Here is a 17,196-nt window from a genome sequence, read left to right as displayed (position 1 = left end):
GTCCAAGCTTCCTGGGCATTGTCAGTGGAAGAGATCTTCTTGAATTCTTCATTCATTACATCACTAAACAAAGCATTCAGTGCCCTATTGTTAAAGTTGGCAACCTTGATCTTGGTATCATCCCATGTTGCAGGTGGCTCTTCAGGCTTTGTCTAACCTACTTCAACTGCTAGCCAGACTTTCTCATCTAAGAACTGCAAAAAAGCTCTCATGTGTACTTTCCAATAAGCAAAGTTAGTACCATCAAATAAAGAAGGAATAATCAAAAATTGTCCACGATCCATAACAATAGGGGTCAATGGATCACACAACAAAGATTAAAACCTAATTAGAGTGTACCTGTTCTGATACCACTTGTTGGGTTAAGATTGCTTGACCCCGGTTAAGTAATTCAATTACCCAAGTTGATTAATTAGATTCAATTGCATGCAAATTATGAAGGCACCAACAAATCACCAAAAATAATAAATGCAGTGAAAAAATAAATTTGACACGATGATTTGTTGACAAAAGGGGAAAATCTCACAAGACAAAAACTCCACCGGGTAATTTTAAGGTCACCACTCCCAACAATCAACTAATCAAAAATCAAGCGGTTACAAGTATAAGAAATTTTACCAACTACCCTTGGCCTATCCCGAAATATCAACCTACAGTTGAACCTTCGCTCCAATAACCAATTGGACTTGATCTTATAGTAGCCTTTTTTCCCTTGATACACAAACCTCCAATTAATGACTAACCCTTTGCATGGATCTCAAGTACGTGACTAACTCCAACAACTTGAATAGATGTTGTTAGCTGCAAAGTTCTTCACTTCATCAATAATAAAGATCTGGAAGCATTCGGTTACAAATGCAGTAGCTTCACACAAAGAATTTAAGTCTCTTGGTCTCTGTATCCATGTATGACGACCTTTAAAATAAGTCTTATATATGTCTAAGGTTGAGAAAAAAGAATCCCCAAACAAATATACAAGACTGGGCCAAATTTCAGATCTGAAAATTCTGAAATCGTAATTCTCGATAGATCGAACTGTTGTCGAGCTATATGTCAAGCTTCACATTAAGTCTCGATAGTAGGCATCTGTCGAGCTATCTGTCGAGACTTAATGAACAGCTTTTCTTCACTTGTTTCTTGGACCAATCTTCATGTCTTTAATACTTGACTTGAACAACATGTTTCATGAAGTACTAAATCCATCTTAGATCTACCCAATTACAAGTAAAGTACATTTTGTCAAATGATTATCCAATTACAACAAAATATGGCCTTAACACAATGTAAACTCTTAATTAATAACTAACAATTTTGAAATCAATCTAAGTGAGAAAAACCATTTCTTAGATCTATAGCCCTTGTTGAAAAATGAATAACAATTGAATACCAAATGGAATTCAAAGCACACATAATCACTGAGACCTTTGTGGACGTGATGATGTGTTGCCACTTTGGTGTGTGTTTCATCTCAGTCAAATATGATTTTATTTTGAGAAAGTAGTCAACTACCTATGTTTTATGGACTTGGGTTATATTGAGAAAGTAGTCAACTACCTAAGTGTCATGTCAATGCTCTGTTAGAAACATAAGCAAGAATTTAACGGAAGATAATAAAAGGACCAACAACACTCATTTTTTAAACTTCAGGATCTAATTGCGCCCACTCGAAACTTAAGGGACCAAAAGCACACAATAGGCAAACTTCAAGGACCTAGATTGTATTTTCACCTTAAAAAAATGAAAAAAAAAATGTATAAAAAAAATAAAAAATAAAAAAGATTTTAAAAAGTTGTATATAAAATCTAAGAGCAAAAAACTTGGCTTATAATTCAATACCAAAAAAACACTCCAACCTAAGATTGCAACCTAAGACTGATACAAGAGTAAGTAAGCATGTGACTTTGTCCTTCAATTTAATATCTTTTGCCAAACCTTCTGTGAGTTGATTAGAATTTTTTTTTTTTTTTTTTTTTTTTTTAAAACGTGAGTTGGTTAGAATTTAGATGATAAAAAACACACTATTTGTTAATGTTTGTTTTTAGACCCCTTAAAACACAACTAGATTAACCTAGTCAATAAGCCAAGTGATTACTTAGTCAAATTATTAGATCTAGGTTAACACACATATATCATATCATTGTAAAGTGCGGAAAATAAAGAACACAACGATATGATAACCTAGGAAAACCAAACCGGTAAAAAACCTGGAGATGATTTAACCTAACTATCTTCAAAGTAAAAAGCAAATTCACTATGAAAGAATTGAAGTTTGCATAGTAGAACTTAGACCACTAACATTCTATTGCTACTTCATTTAGAAAACTTACTATCACAACCCCATGATAGCTCCGAGTCCACAGACTACTTCTTTCTTTGGCCTTTGCAAAACACAAACACACACGTTTGTGACTTTGAGATCCCACTCAAAGGTTTAGCAACACAAACTCTCTTGTTTGTGACTCTAAGACCACCATTGAAGGTTGAGATCATCAGCACCTTTGATGACTAGAGAAGGTAGCAACTTCTACAACACTGGATCTTAAGATTCTTCAAGTAATAACACCGGTAGAAGACATGAGAGAGCTTTTTAGGAACAAAACCCTAAAATACAAAAGAGACACACTCATCTCTCTCTAAAAAGCCTTATAAAAATGTGCTTAGGATTTCCTTTATATACTGGGAGAAGTAAATCAGAAACCCTAATTCTTAATGAGCTTGAACTGCTGTTTGGGCTTAATTAAAATTCTATAGATACGACTTTCGATCGGTCAAACCAGACAGATTATGAAATCTTCTTCCTGCAGCTTGTATGTTCTTGAATCTTGACTTGAATCACCTTGAGTATTGTCTAATAATACCTATAGACTTTAAGATCTATATCTAGACAAGTTTGTGTTCACAATTTGCCAATTGTTCTAAACATTTAAAACCTAATAGCTAAGGGTAAGGTTTATTTTCAAACTAGTTTACTAAAAAACTCTTCAAACTCTTCCTATATATTTTTATTGGATGCCAATTTTGAAAATCTAGCCGTTAAATTGCATGTTCTTATTATATGCTCCATGCTTACAAATGTTTCAATTTCAAGTTTTATTTTTGTTTAAAATTATGCATAAAAAATAAGTTCACTGATTAAGTATCCGTTTGGATCCGCATTTGCGGATCCACGTTTGCATTTCTTTCCTTTTTTTTTTCCCAGCCGCATGTGTTTGACTTTTCAGCAGTGAACAGTGCACCTACAAACTTCACTTTTCAGCAACTTTTTCATTGAAAATGGGTCCCACGGCACTATTCACACATTTAAAAATTATTTTGCTACAGTGTTTTCAGTTTTCAATTTCAACAAAACAAGTTCTATCCAAACGAACCTTAAATAATAAATAACAACTTATTTGAATGAAATTTGACATGCATGTTAAGAACATAAAAAACATGCAATCCAGTAGTTAAATTTTCAAAATTGACATTCAATAATATATATATATATGAGGAGTTTAAAAATTTAAAGAGTTTCTCTCCAAACTAGTTTGGAGAGAAACCTTTCTGAGTTCTCCATTTGTAGTTAGCCAAAAGACAAGAAATGAATGTGTTATTGTCTTGTTAGCATCTCAATTTGAATCTATATTGTTAATATTGGTGTTTCTACTACAAACATAGGGTATAATCTAAGGGAGTCAATTTCTTACCGTAGGCCGTTTCAGTTTAATCAAAGGAACGGTATATTTCGGTACCAGTCAATATCGGTGTACCATTTCAGAATTATGGCTATATATATATATATATATATATATAAACTTGTTAGGTTTTGAGTTTGTAATGTTGGCAAACCATGACAAAATATGACAAAAACTAAGTCTTATTAGTTTAGAATGGTCTACATTGAAGCCCAAGACAAAAAACTCAAGTTTGGGATAAAAACAAATGAGTTACAAGCTGGTTGGTTCGATTGATCGAAAGACAGATTCGATTGATCCAAAATTTCAACAAAATCAGCAAACGTAAAAAAGCCATAACTTATTCGTTTGAAGCCCAAATTGCGAGCCGTTTTTTCCAGTATTTAAAGGACATTATAAGCTAGCCCTAGGTGGGGTTTTGAGAGCTTTTTTAGAGATATTAGAGTGCATCTTGTGCCTCTTTTGTAGATCTAGGGTTTTGTACCCAAAAGCTCTCTTATGTCTTCTACAGGTGTTATTCCTTGAAGAATCTCAAGATCTGATATTGTAGAAGTTGCTGCCTTCTCTTGTCATCAAAGGTGTTGATGATCTAAACCTTCAAGGGTGGTCTTAGAGTCACAAACAGGAGAGTTTGTGTTGCTAAACCTTTGAGTGGGATCTCAAAGTCACAAACGGGGGTGTTTGTGTTTTGCAAAGGCCAAAGAAAGAAGAAGTCCATGGATTCGGAGCTTGCACATAGTCGTATCAGTAAGTTCTACTGGTGGGTAGTAATAAGAAGTCGAGCGTGGGGGCTTGTAAGTCTTATTGTATGAACTTCGATTCTTTCTAGTGGATTTGCTTTTTACCTTGAGGATAGCTAGGTTAAATCCTCCCCAGGTTTTTTTACCAGTTTGGTTTTCCTGGGTTATCATATCGTTGTGTTATTTATCTTTCCGCTGCTATGCATGATATGATTGTTTGATTGTGATAACCTAGACTTGTAATTTGGACTAAGTAATCATTTGGCTAATTACCTAGGTTAATCTGATTGTAGTTTTAAGGGGTCTAAAAACTAACAAAGCTAAATATTTTTTGGAAAATAATAAAAACAATACAAATTTTATTACATTACATATACAATTTATATGACAATTAATGTGATTGGTAAATGTGTGAAAGTTCAAATAGTGTAAAAACACCCTTGAACGTTTAGACCCCCAATTTACAAATAACCAATTCAAGCTTTATATCAAACAATTAATGTGCGGAACATGAACAAAAGCTTAATACAGAATTGGTAAACAATCTATGCCAATTAAAATCACATCCATAGCAGAAAATAAAAGGCAAAGATAAAGGGAAGAGAGATGCAAACACAAGGACAACACACGATGTGTTATCAAAGAGGAAACCGAAGCCCTCGGCGTAAAACCTCTCCGCCGCCTTCCAAGCGGTAAACAATCCACTAGAAAATGTAGTTGGGATACATGGACAGCAATAGACCCTCCAAGCCTAATCTACCCAGTGCACCTAAGCCCTCCAAGCTTCTTGCTCCAACGAGGTTGCGCCGAACCTATTTCTTTTCTAGCTTCCTAGATTCCGCTACTTGACCATAGCATCAACCAATGTAGATTGGTTCCTTCCTAACTGCTTCCCAGAACACCAATTAGCCATCTCATAGTAATGGATATGGTGAGAACAGATTTTGGTAAAAGACCTCTCAAGGGTTTAACAATGGAGAGAAAGAGAGTTGAGGAATTTGAAGAGACTCTTATGTAAAGATTGTAGATGAATCAATCTTGTTTTACTCTAGGGTTTCTCTCTCAAAATTCTCTCTGGAAGCTCTCTTTCTTTTGTGGGTATAAGGGGTATTTATACTGGGGTGAGAATGGAATGTGAAGAGTCAGGTTTTTCAAAACAGGGGTGGCTTGCGGCTTGGCCTCGCGGCTTGACTGAGTCACGAGATCCAGCCGCGCGATAACAGAACGGCCAGTTGTCCTATTTTGTCCTGTAGTGTTCCAGCTAGCATGATGCTTCAACTTCTAGCATGCTTGGCACGTGTGCTGCTTCTAGCGGCTTGCAGCCGCGAGTCACCCGCGAGATCCAGCTGCGAGACTCTGTTTTCTTGCACACTCTTGAGCATTCAACACTCTATCTCACTTACTACCCTTACAACAAACCCACCTAAATACAGGGTTACTAATTGCTGAAATACAAGCAAATTTGACACGGAATAAAACCAACAAGATGGTTGAATAAATTCAACCTTACAATGTGAATTAAAAACATAGTAAATAAAATCAAAATCATATTTTATTAGTAATACTTTAATTTTAATGGTTATACAGAAAAATTTGTAATATTTTTAACATCGGTTTTTTTTAGATGTGCTACGTCCACAATATTTTTTCAACATTTTTACAACAAATCATAGTTGACTATTTGTTATTAGTTCTAATTTGAACCTACCACTAAAATGACTGTTCTACCCCACCAATAAAAACCCTAACAACCTAAAACTTAAAACTTATTGTGAAAGTGTTGTAAAAATATGGTGAATACTACATTTTTATTTTTGTTTTGGTACACGTATCTCAATTTTCAACTACCAACTGCCAACAAAAAGTTTTTAATAACTCACCATTTTTTCACCTCCACTCATTCTCTTTTACTTTTACAATTTATCTTTTATTTATTTTTATCTTGATTTTATCTCCTCCACGGACCACATGTTTACCTCCACTGAGTCTTATCTCATTTCAAATTTCAAAAAGCAAGTCTTTATCTCCTTACCTTTGGGCAGTCGTCACGTGGGCGCCCAAAGCAAAACTCTTTGAGAAACAATAAAGGCATAAAAAAACAAAGAAGAAGAAGAAGAAGAAGATTAGAGGAACACAGACATTATAGAGACCACGAAGAAAAATGGAAAGCTAAGTAGAAAAGAGACCGAGATGCGAGAGAGATACATCAAAATCTAAAATTTGTTGAGAAATAATCTTAGGTGAGTGAAAAATTACAAAGAAATCTATGTTTTTGTTTCAAGCCGGTATCCATTTTCTGGCCAAAATCTGGTATTTCTGCCGGTACAGCCGAAACACTCCTGGTACTGTCGAGATTTAAACCGGTACAAAATGAGGATGTTTATATACTATTTCAAGACCGGTATGGAAAATATTGACCGTACCAGCTGGTACGGTACGAAACTGACTACCTTGGTAAAATCTCAAAACTTAAAAACCAAAGTGACTAGCTAACTAAGTCATTAATAACATGGTGGAATAAAAAAAAATTGTTTGAGAGGCAGAGTTATAATACTAATATATATTAATCAAGGCAAAGCCTGACAGAGGCACAAAAACATATAGACACACATGTACAAATCTTAATATTTTAATACTAGAGTAATCATAATTCAAAAATATTTTTTTTAGAAGAATTCAACTTTTATCAACTTTTACGTATATTTCCTAAATTTCTTTTTTTGGGAGGACTATTCTTCTTTAAATTCCAATGACTATATTGTATATACATATTGTATAGTTCAATATTAGACATATGCAAAATATATAATTACATAGTATTTCCTATCAAAATTATGCTCAAATATGATCTTTCATAAAATAAAATCATCTTTTACCTTTCCCAGATTAAAATTTTGAAAATTTTCATATGCAATAAAATTACTGAAAGTTCAAATATGTGTATAAACACCCTTGAACGTTTAAACCCCCAATTTACAACTTAACCAATTCAAGCATTATGTCAAACAACTAGAGTGTGGAAAATGAACATAAGCTATAATATAGAATTGGAAAAACTATCTAAGCCAAATTAAAATCACAACCCACAGCAGATAATAAAAAGGCAAAGATAAAAGGGAAGGAAGATGCAAACACAAAGACAACACGCGATGTGTTATCGAAGAGGAAACCGAAGCCCTCGGCGTAAAACCTCTCCGCCGCCCTCCAAGCGGTAAACAATCCACTAGAAAATGTAGTTGGGATACATGGACAGCAATAGACCCTCCAAGCCTAATCTACCCAGTGCACCTAAGCCCTCCAAGCTTCTTGCTCCAATGAGGTTGCGCCGAACCTTTTTCTTTTCTAGCTTCCCGGATTCCGCTACTAGACCGTAGCATCAACCAATGTAGATTGGTTCCTTCCTAATTGCTTCCCAGAAAACCAAACAGTCCTCTCACAGTGATGAATATGGTGAGAACAAGGTTTTGGTAAAATGCCTCTCAAGGATTTGACAATGGAGAGGAAGAGAGTTGAGGAATTTGAAGAGACTCTAATGTATAGATTGTAGGTGAATCGATCTTGTTTTTCTTTAGGGTTTCTCTCTCAAAATTCTCTCAGGAAGCTCTCTTTCATTTGTAGGTATATGGGGTATTTATACTGAAGTGAGAGAGGAATGTGAAACGTCAGGTTTTACAAAATAGGGGTGGCTCGCGGCTTGACCTCGCGACTTGACTGAGTCGCGAGATCCAGTCGCGAGATAACCGTATGGCCAGTTGTCCTGTTTTGTCCTGTAAAGCTCCAGCTAGCATGACTGTTCACCTTCTGGCACGCTTGACACGTGTGCTGCGTCTGGCGGCTTGAAGCCGCAAGCTACCCGCGAGAACAAGCCGCGAGTCTCTGTTTTCTTGCACACTCTTGAGCAATCAACACTCTATCTCACTCACTACCCTTACAACAAACCCACCTAAATACAGGGTTACTAAATGCTGAAATACAAGCAAATTTGTCACGGAATAAAGCCAATAAAATGGTTGATTAAATTCAACCTTACAATTACCAAATTGTGTACCAACGAATAATAAATTTTTAATGAAACCAAAGAAGTATAAAATACGTGAATGATCAAACCTTTAACAGATGTGCAAGAAAAAAGTTAACAATAAAAATGAATTTGAGAAAAAATTTACAATAAAAACCTTTTTCTGACATACATACCACATGCAGCAATGTATATTGTACTATGTGAGCACGACCAATCTACAACCTTTTTTGTGGATGTGGTTGTTAAGTAATATCAGATAACCAATGAACTACGTTAATTTCAGTATTGTTTCTTCTTTGATCAGTGGTTGAGTCATGTATGGTCATGACCCCTTAAAATTTTTAAATAATTCTTAATTAAATGAAACTTATGTGTGTGTATATATATATATATATATATATATATTAAAACTCCAAAACTCAATTGACACCAAAAAAAAAAAAAGAAAAAAAAAATAAAGTTACATCTCAAAATACATGAATATGTCTCAACTAACCTTAAAAAAATGACTAAAGAGGATAAAGTTTGACTATGAATTTAATTATAATCCAAAGCTACAATCAACTAGGAAAACGATATCTTTTAAAAAAACCGAAAAAAAAAAAAAAAAAAAAATATGTTCTAAGCACACTTAAGTGATTGTATACAATCATTTTAAATAAGTCAGTGCATTGCACATGATATGAACACATGTTATTTTACTATTACAACTAAGTTAGTAGTCAATTTGTGTCCTAAATTTAAAGAAAAATACTATATCCATAACATTTTTACAAGACTTTCACAACAAATTCTAAGTAATAGGTTCAAATTAGAGCATGTGATTTGTTATAAAAAAATGTTGTGAAAACATTATGAATACGCAGATATATAGCATTTCTCAAATTTAAATTATAGAAGAAAACGCAACAACGCATTAAAATTTGTACAAGTATAGCTTGATTTTCCAAGGGTGTTAAATTTGTTTAAGAAATTATCTTGTATAGTTTAAATCTACGTGTTCTTCCTTGCTTGATCGAAGACTTTGCCATTAATATTATCCACGAGTTCATCGATAAGCTGGCCATCTTTTGACTTATTTGTGGGCTGGGTTTTAAGTAATTTGGTGCCCTTGTTTAAATTCTTTTTCTTTTTTTTTTGGATAGGGAAAGGTTTAACATTTCATTAAACATGGCTAAAACCCAAACCAGATACATCATTAAGGATTTGAGAAACAATCATAGGGGGAGTATCCTCCACCCAAATGGTACAATTTGAGATTTGCCTTGCATGCCTAGCTAAAAGGTGAGCAACATTGTTACATTCCCTGTGAGTGAAAACAACTTTCGACGAACTAAAACTTGCCAGGCCCGATTTGACTCCCACAATCAGCTGCTGAATTGAGATTGGGGCAAGACTTGGGTCAGATACAGCCTGCATTACAACCTGAGAATCGCCTTCCAAAATGATCTCTCTGAGACCCAATTTCAACACAAAAATAACTCCAACTTCTGCGGACTTTGCTTCTACCTCTAAAGCACCAAGGGTATGAGGGAAGTTCTTGCAAAGAGCTCCCATTATAAAGCCTTTGTCATTTCGCATGACCACACCAATACCACAATGGCCAATATCCTTGAAAACTACTCCGTCAATGTTTACCTTGTACCAACCAATCTGAGAGGGGCTCCAAGATTTAAGGGGACGAGGCTGCCTAGGGAAGGGAAGCTCAGAGACCTCGTGAAGCTCCTTTGGATACTACTTGGAGTCCTCGAGAATTTTGAAGGCCGGCTTGCATTGACCCCCATGTTTGACAAAGTTTCTGTTGTTCCATAAGAACCATGCCGTTGTCGCGAAAGCTTCTAAGTCCTGTGCTAGTTTAGCATCCATTACTAGCCAAAGCAAATCAAGGAAACCTTGGGGAGTGTACTCTAGTCTTGGAATTTTTAAATTAGACATTTCCCACATAGCAATAGCAACCTCACAGCTCTAAAAAACATGCCCATTTGATTCAACCCTAACACAAAGATCACAGTCAATAGGAACTAGGATTTTGCGCTTTCTTAAGTTGACATTAATGGGTAGGATGTCTTTGCACGACTGCCAGATGAAATTTTTGATTTTGTTTGGACATTTTAGTTTCCAAACAGTCTTCCAAATACGCTTCATTTTGGAGTTATCAGAACATTCACCCCCCTCCTTTTTCATTAAAGCCTTATGACTAATATGGTAGGCACTACGGACAGAGAAAATCCCATTGGCTATTACAGTTCACACAAGTGAGTCAGGAACTTGCACCTAGGTAAGAGGAATGGATAAGATTGAATTGGCTTCATGGGGTAAAAATAATTCCTTAATTAGCTCAGATTTCCAACAACCCATCTCTCTATCAATAAGAGCTGAGACATGTTCCCTTCCATCAATGATTCTTCTTGGGCTCATGACTTTAAAAGTTTCTAGGGTTGGAAGCCATTTGTCATTCTAGATGTGAACAGATTCGCCATCCCCAATAAACCATCTTAAGCCATCGATCAAAACATTCTTAGCAACCATAATGCTCCTCCAAGCGAAGGAAGGCTTCTTGCCAAGCTGAGCATCTAAGAAAGACATCTCTGCAAAATATTTTGCTTTGAAAACTTGATGGAGCAAAGAGCTGGTGTTTAAGAGGAGACGCCAACCCTACTTAGCAAGAAGGGCTAAGTTGAAAGCCTTTAAATCTCTAAACCCCATTCCACCAACAGCCTTTGGATTGCACATTTTGTCCCAAGCAACATAGGAAATTTTCCTCTCATTTGCCTTTTGTCCCCACCAAAAATTGCTGATCATAGAGCTTAACTCCTTGCAAAGCGAATCCGAAAGTTTGAAGTAGCTCATAGTATAAATGGGAGTCACTCGGGCAACCGCCTTAATAAGAGTTTCTTTGCCGGCCTTTGATAAAAGTTTCCCCTTCCACCCTGCAATCTTTTGGCCCAACTGATCTTTGATACGGTTTAAAGCTTTCTTTTTGCCCTTGCCCACCAATGAAGGTAGACCCAGGTACCTTTCATGTTGTCTAATGATTTGAGCACCAAAGAGATCTTTGATTTCCCCTTGGATTGCATCATTAGTGTTCTTGTTGAAAAAGATAGAGGTTTTTTCTTTGTTAATTTTCTGACCCAAAGTTGTTTCATAATCATGGAGGACTTCCCAGATTTTGCTACATTCTTCCATCTTGACTCTACAGAAAATTATGCTATCATTTGCAAAAAACATATGTGAAAGTTGCAAAGCTCTTCGACACATTGCGACCCTTCTAGTGCTTCCCAATCTCTCTTATCTCTTAAGCATTGCCGAGAGCCCTTCTGCACACAACAAAAACAAAAAGGGGTCTCCTTGGCGAATACCCCTTGATGGGTATATAACACCTTTGGGCTCCCCATTCAAGAGGACAGAGTATGATACAGTGGTAATGCACATCACAATAATAAAGATCCATCTATTATGGAAGCCAAGTTTTTGCATAATTAATTCTAAGCATTTCCATTTAATCTTGTCAAAGGCCTTGCTTATGTCAAACTTTATTTCCATTAGACCTTCCTTCCCTTTCCTCCCCCTTCCTCCTTTGATTTATATGGTGCATTGTTTCAAAGGCTACTAATACATTGTCGGTGATGAGTCTACCGGGTATCGATGCATTTTGAAACTCACTGATGACATTGGGTAGAACCGTTTTTAGGCGGTTTGCAAGGACTTTGGCTAGGATCCTATATGTCACATTGCACAAACTAATGGGGCGGTATTCAGTAATTTTCTGTGGATTTTTAGTTTTTGGAATTAGGCAAATGTGAGTTTCTTTCATTTCTAAAGGCATCACCCTAGTATTGAGAATATTTAGAATACAATCAGAGACATTTTGACCCATAATATTCCAATACCTTTGAAAAATGATTGGTGGCATACCGTCTGGACTAGGAGATTTAATTGGGTGCATTTGCTGCAATGTTGCATGGATCTCTTCAGGTTGAAAGGCTTGTAGTAAACTATCGTTCATCTTAGCAGTAACTTTCGTTTCCACCGCATTAATAACTGGAGAAAAGTGAGAAGGTTGATCTGACCGGTAGATGGAGGAGAAGTAGTTGCTAATAATGTCCTAAATAGCCTCATCACTTTCCTGCCACACCCGATTAGCATCTTCAAGCCCATTTATCTTATTGATCCTTTTGCCGCTGACTTGCCATAGCATGGAAGAACTTGGTGTTTCTATCACCATGCTTAACCCAAAGAGTTCACTATCTTTGATTCCATATCTCATCTTTGCAATCCAACAGCTCATTAATTTCTTTCCTAAGGGAGGAAATTTGGCGGGCATCTTCATGGAGTGAGTTTTGATTCTCCAAGCTTTGCAGCTTATCTTGTTTCTCTTTGAGTTTCTTTGTTACATGCCCAAAGACATTTCAATTCCACCACTGCAATTGCAATTCGCACTCTTTGATTTAGTCTTGAATTGGTCTGTCCCTCCCCCCCCCCCCCCCTCCCCCTGAGACTTCTACTAAGGACCAAGCCATCTCCACTAGATCATGACAACCTCCATCCCTAGACCACATTGATTCAAATTGAAATCTAGTTTTCCTATGGTGAGCCCGTGACTTTGAAAGGGGGTATAAAATTAAAAGACAATGGTCCGATGTGAACATGGATTTGTGCTAGACTCTGGCTTGCTGGAATAGCTCTAACCACTGATCATTTGCGACAACTCTATTGAGTCAGATAAGGGTGCGTTGATCACCATGCCTACCATTACAAAAGTAAGTCGATGCCCAATGAACCCCACATCTCGTAAGCTGCAAGTTTCAAGTGAGTTACAAAAGGACCTCATTTGATTGACATCTCTTTCTACCCAACTAGATTTCTCTTCCAAATGAGTGATTTCATTGAAATCACCAAACACCACCCAAGGGAGATTCAGGTGGGAGTGTAAAGTATTCAAAAGCTACCAAGACTTGTGGCATTGGCTAGCATCTAGGTAGCCGTAGAAGCTATATGCTTGCCATTTTTATTCGTATTTGGATCTGACACCACAACATCAATGTGAGAGTTGGAATAGCTTTTAACTGAAACATCAGCATATTGCTTCCACAAAAGAGCCAAGCCTCCATTTTTTCCATCACTTGGCACTATCAATCCATTTTGGAAACCCAACCTGTATTTGTACTTTTCCATAAAGGATATGCGAGCCTTTGTCTCTATCAAGAAGACAAGCATGGGATCTTCAACCCTCAATATATCCTTGAGAGCGCGAATTGACCGACAATTCCCAAGCCCTCAACAGTTCCAAACAAAGGTTTGAGCTTGGTGGGGCTGCATCACAGCCTCCACCATGCCGCCATCCACATTGTTCTTGATTTTATACTTCTTTCCCACTAGTTCCTTCCCTTTCACCTTTTTTGATATTGGAGCATTTGAGTCAATTTCCTGGAAAGGATTGGACACAGATCTTTTTTTCTCGCAAGATTTTAGTTTGGAACTTGGGCTATTACTAACTTTCTCCCTTTTTATTCTTCTCCAATAAACACTATTGGGCCCCTTAGGCTTTGGGACCCAGCCCATTTCGGGTTCGTAAATCATAGCTATTGGGCCCCCATCCACAAATTTTTTTTTTTTTTTTTTTTTTTTTTTTACTTTGCTCCAAAGTACCATTGTTCTCCAACTCAGCTATCACTTTTTGCTTTGGCTTAATCAAGTTCAGACTTGTCAAAATTTCCATCTGACTCTTCTCGCTCCTTTGATCAAGTTCCAAGGAATTTCTTTCAAAAGGGGCTGTGTCAGGCTTTCGTGCACTCTCCTTTTCGTTGGTGTGAGCAAATGGCATTACTGTGGTACACATGGGTGTCAGATCCCCAATTTCAACTGAAGCCTCTGCAACCTTGGATAATGGAGATTGAGTCACTTGTGGCGTGTGAGGATTAACCACCTCATTTTCTCTCTGACCTCCCTTGCCGGAAAGAGGAGTTTCATTTTGAAACCAGCTGCCTGATTTCCCATTGTCCATGTTGTTTCTCCTTCTAGGTTCACCACGAAGCCAAGCTCCATACTGATGTTTCTCCTTCACCACCCCATTGTCATTGTTGGTTCGTTCTGGGCATTCTTTGTCACCATGCCCAATTATTCCGCACCAATAGTAGAAATTTGGAAGCCTCTCATATCTAAATAAGACCAATCGTGGTTCATCATCTTTGATCTTGACTTTCTTGGCTCGGATCAATTTCTTTGTTGTATCGAACTGCACTCTAACTTTGAGATATTTGCCCCAGTAAACACCTTTCTTTGAAACATCAACATCTATGACTTTACCTAACTTACTGCCTATCTCACATCCAGTTTCTTTTGTCATGCTTTTCAAAGGCAGATTGTGAATTTGGACCCAAAAAGGAGACCATTTCATGTTGATTTCCTTGGGTACCAACTCCCCTTCGAACTCTTGAAGCAACATTAGATTCTTTTCAAAGCTCCATGGGCACATTTCCAAGACCTTTTTCTTATCTTTAATATCACCAAATTCCACTAAGAAAAGTTCCTCTTCGATTTTAGAGATTTGGACTGCTCTATTTGGTCGTCATAGCATTCTCATTGTCCTCCTCAAAGCTTCAAGATTAATACTCCATTGTGTGAGGATCTTCATAACCAAAAAGTTCTTCCCTATTTCTCTTGCTATTTTTGTGTTTTCACCGCTAAGATTAATGCCTTTGTCTTCCTCTTCAGTAAACGACAATTTTTTCAAGAGTTCCTCTAACTCCTAAGGCATCCTTAACTAACAACTACAAAGGAAAGGGTGAAACAGAGCTAACACTAGAGTTCCACACAGAGACTACCAAACACTTGCAAAGAAACAAGACTGGAACACACCTCCACCCGCTCAAAAGAGCACGAGAGGCACCGTTTTGTTTAGCTTGTTAAAGCTGCTTACTTGAGTAACATTTTCCCAGGCCTAAGTTGCGTAGATGTAACCTTTTCCCAAGCCTGAGATTCCACGGCTAATTAGTAGTATTGTTAGGGACACATAAATTGACATAATTTTGTGCCACAACATGAATTGTGATTGGTAAAAGTGTGATAACCTACCATTACACTCTTACAAATTATAACTCGCCACGTCGCAAGTTGTGACATAAAATTGTGCCAATTTATGTCTCCTTAGCATTACTCATTTTGCATAAACAAAACCCAACCCATTCTCAGATAACAAAATTCTTCTCATAAACACGGAAGGGTAATAACTTAGTAACGAGGCAGAGACAAAAAATTTCACATGATGAGTTGTGGCAATAATTGTGAGATTGTGAGATTGTTGATACAAAACAGGGGAAGGGGGATGCAAATACAATAAGAAACTATCAGCAATTGAGCATCCTTCTTTAGCCAAAAGGTTTGCACAATGGTCGCCCTTGCAGTAGGTGTGAGAGATGAGCGCTTCCTCAAAAGATTGGAGGAGTAATCTGCAGTCAGAAATCAAGGAACTACAAGGGTGAGTGGAGAAAGAGTTATCATTTTGGATGTTGATGATGTCTGTGACTACTTTTGCATCAAGCTTAATGTGCAGTTTTTTGATGTTTACGTTTTTGGCCAAAGTAAGGCCATCTTAGAGGGCCCACAGTTCAACAGCTAAGGAGTGAGTGAAGGCGATATTCCTTAAGAAACCACTTATCCAGTTGCCTTTATAATCCCTAATGAGACCACCAGCACCCACCATACCTGAGTTTCCTTTGGCCGAGCCATCAGTGTTTAGCTTGAAAAAACCCAAAAGAGAGGGCTTCCAACTAATAGAGAGGGATTTTCGATTGGGTTTCAGAGATTTATGGGGAAGAGAGGAGAAGAGTTCAAGGGATAGAGATTGAATCCTTTTGAGGATGCTATCGGGGAAGAAAAGGTATTTTCCATGACCAGTTTGTTTCTGGCAGACCATATTGCCCAAGCCGAGATGGAGAAGATTAATTTCCAAGGGATGTCGAGGAAGAGGGATGTGGAAGAGGAGGTGTAGACATATTTTTAATCTAGGCGAGAGGAGAGGTTGAGGAAAAAAAAGTGGCAAGGGGGATAAGGAGTGAGTTTGGACCAGATTGGTTGAACAGAAGGGCAACCTCTAAGAGTATGCAGTGTTGTTTCGAGAGTAGTAAGATAGAGGGGGCAATTGGGGTCATTTATAATTTTTATTTTGTGGAGAAGAGGTTTTGTGGGGAGACTGTTGTGGCATGAAAGCCAGAGGAAGGTGGTGATTCTTAGGAGGGTGGGGATTTTCCATAACCATTTCCAGTTGGGTTTTAGGATCATGGGATCAAGCTCACAAGCAAGGAGGTAGGCTGAGCTTGAGCTGAATTGGCCATTTGGGGAAGGCAACTAGTAGATAGAGTCATGAGGCAGGGAGTTGATAGGTTTAGGAGTAGCTCTAATGATGTCTGAAAGGTGACTAGAGAGGTGGAAGGAGAGGCGGTGCAGCTACCAATTTCCAAAATGATCCCAAAGATTGTAAACTTTGAGGGAATCTTCATTCTTGGTGAGGGGGCCATGAATTAAACTGCAAATAGTGCCCCTACCAGTCCAATTATCTTTCCAGAAGCTGGCTGATGTTCCATTGCCTAAACGCCACCGTGTACCAAGAAAGCGAATGATGTTGGTTTTGAGGAGGCTATCCCAAGTGATAGAAAGCTTTTTAGAGGTGGAATGGTTTGGGGGGTATTTGCTGCGAAGCGTTACAGCCCAAATGTCATTAGAGTTAGTACAGAGGGCCCAAGAGTGTTTAGTAAGGAGGGCT

The 17,196-nt window shown here is 37.5% G+C and overlaps 1 long non-coding RNA gene across 1 annotated transcript in view; it reads left to right on the top strand.

The window, feature by feature from the left end:
• The first annotated feature begins 15,548 nt into the window (after window positions 1-15,548).
• LOC126688655 (uncharacterized) overlaps window positions 15,549-17,196 on the top strand; it is a 2,566-nt gene continuing 918 nt past the window's right edge. The window contains exon 1 of the long non-coding RNA XR_007644327.1: window positions 15,549-17,196. This exon is cut by the window's right edge and continues 160 nt beyond it. This is a non-coding gene — a long non-coding RNA (uncharacterized LOC126688655).

The sequence above is a fragment of the Quercus robur genome, chromosome 6, assembly GCF_932294415.1.
Source record: "Quercus robur chromosome 6, dhQueRobu3.1, whole genome shotgun sequence".
NCBI classification, from domain to species: Eukaryota; Viridiplantae; Streptophyta; class Magnoliopsida; order Fagales; family Fagaceae; genus Quercus; species Quercus robur.
The sequence above is the reverse complement of the archived record's forward strand: the minus strand, read 5'-3'. Positions and strand labels throughout refer to the sequence as shown.